At 27.6% G+C, this 2,516-nt stretch overlaps 1 long non-coding RNA gene across 1 annotated transcript in view; it reads left to right on the plus strand.

The window, feature by feature from the left end:
• The window catches only part of LOC103592981, an 85,924-nt gene extending 84,651 nt beyond the window's left edge, over positions 1-1,273 (plus strand). The window contains exon 4 of the long non-coding RNA XR_550701.1: positions 1,188-1,273. This is a non-coding gene — a long non-coding RNA (uncharacterized LOC103592981). The remainder of the gene's footprint in view (positions 1-1,187) is intronic.
• The last annotated feature ends 1,243 nt before the right edge of the window (positions 1,274-2,516 follow it).

Here is a 2,516-nt window from a genome sequence, read left to right on the forward strand (position 1 = left end):
ACTGTAATATCAATTAATTTACATAACTATCAAATAATACTTTTTAAAATTCTTGAATATTGATTGGTCCTCTATAGCATTTTACAAATAAAAAATATAAAAAATATGGGGCTAGTGGTTGGCCAACTTGGTAGAATGTGGTGGTGATAACAGCAAGGTCGAGTCAAGAATTCAGATCACAATATCAGTCAGCTACACACACACAAAAAAAAGATATAAAAATTATGATCAAAATATTTAATGATCATTTATTAATTCTTGGTACATAATTGATTATGCATATTTATTGGGTACAGAGTTGAATGTCAGCACCTGTGTACAATACATAATGATCAAATCAAGATAATTAGTATATTCATCTTTACAAAACATAATCAATCTTTGTGACCTGATAATTTAGTTAAAATTCACAACTAACTGTTTACTCAAAGTATCTATGATATATTAAATAGCATTTTTCAAGTCATGAAGATGTAATCACTAATTTTGGAAAAGCATTCTGAAGTCAAAAATAAAATAAGAATTAAGATTTTATAGAAGAGAATAAAGATGTCTTGGGGGGACACACACAATTGAAGAAGATCCCACTCTCATTTTTACTGGAAGAATTATGTGTCCAGCCTGCAGGGAAGGAAGAGCCTTACATTGAGGAAGAGTTTGAAGAGCTGTTCCAGGAAAATAAAAATCAGTGAAGCTCAGTTATAGAGTGTAAATGGGCGAAAAAAGTACAGAATGAAGTTGAAGAGATAAGGAGAAACTAGATCTCTTCTGCAGCAAGGTAAATTGGCAGTCATTCACCTTAATCCAGATTTAAGATATATTTTGTTTTAAGCACAAAGTATTCTTTTTTTTAAATAGGAGCCAACATTTCCAACTCTTGAGACTTCATACACACACACACACACACACACACANTGTTAGATGTTAATATTAATATTTAGAACAGTATGTCATTGAATATGAGCATCGTTTTTTTTCTTATACGTTCATAAATAGAAAAAATGTTTTTGTCTTCATTATTAGTTTATAAAATTATGTTAACTTTCTATACTTAAATGATAGTGATTATAATAACAAAATACAAGAATACATTTTATGTGCATTTTATATTTTTAATTCAACCTTGATTTTCTAATCATATGTATTTTGTTTGTTTGTTTCTTTTTTTTTTTTTCCTGCTGTTACAGTAAATGAGGGAGGTATTAAAACAGCTTCCAATTTATGTCCAGATCCAGGAGAACCAGAAAATGGGAAGAGACTTGGATCAGATTTTAGGTAATATTTTAAATTGTTTATTTTATTATTAATCTTTTTGAAGTTTATTTTAATTTATATCTTTAAAATAACTAATAATCTGGAAATGAAGACCTGTTAACTTCAAACTGGCAGCTAGATTATTATTATTATTTAAAAGTAACTGATAAATAATACATCAATTTTATCAGGATACTTTTATTGGAGTTTATATTACTAATTTCTTCTTAGGTAGTAAGCAAAAAAATCATGAGATTTAGATTTTAAAGGTAAGAGTTTGAATTCAAATTCTGCTACTTATTAGTTTTCTGGTCTTAAGTAAATTGCTTAATTCTTTCTGCCTGAGTTTCCTCTTCTGTAATATGTAAATTGAACTCATGGTGTACAATGGTAAGATTCAAATGAGATAATGCCTTTGAAACCCTCCAGCAACTGTTCTATAAACATCTTATTTGTATTTTCAGAAGTAAACACAACTTGAATATGTTTTATCTTCATCATAAAATGAGTATTTGTTTTATTAAATTGAAATTAAGATTACCAGCAACCTAGAGAATGCATATAGTATACTGTAATATCAATTAATTTACATAACTATCAAATAATACTTTTTAAAATTCTTGAATATTNATCCCATTCAGTGAAAAAAAATGAATAAATCTTTCAATAATTGAGTGCTCTGAAGAAACTGCTAAAAATGATGTACAATGGCTGAGTAAAACACAGTCATAGGAATTGGTTGAGGGCAAAGCCATTATTCTGGCTTTCAGTATTATATGTATATTATGAATTATGATTCAGTGACATGCTTAGTAATTTGCACCATTGTTTTACTTTAATAGTGGCAGAACAAATTGTTTTGTTACATACGAAATACAGAAGTGTTAATAACTTTAAACTTTTTCCATAGGTTTTTATTTTTCTATTGCAATTTTAAAAATAACAGGGACCCAAATGACACTGTCATAACTACTGGTGACTTCATTACAGCCAACAATTAATGGAAATGCTGGAACTGAGACACTGGGAATGTGCTTCTAGAGATTTTGCAATTTGATAGTAATAAAGTGTTAGATGTTAATATTAATATTTAGAACAGTATGTCATTGAATATGAGCATCGTTTTTTTTCTTATACGTTCATAAATAGAAAAAATGTTTTTGTCTTCATTATTAGTTTATAAAATTATGTTAACTTTCTATACTTAAATGATAGTGATTATAATAACAAAATACAAGAATACATTTTATGTGCATTTTATA

This window comes from Galeopterus variegatus, unplaced genomic scaffold (assembly GCF_000696425.1).
Source record: "Galeopterus variegatus unplaced genomic scaffold, G_variegatus-3.0.2 Scaffold1253, whole genome shotgun sequence".
Classification (NCBI taxonomy): Eukaryota; Metazoa; Chordata; class Mammalia; order Dermoptera; family Cynocephalidae; genus Galeopterus; species Galeopterus variegatus.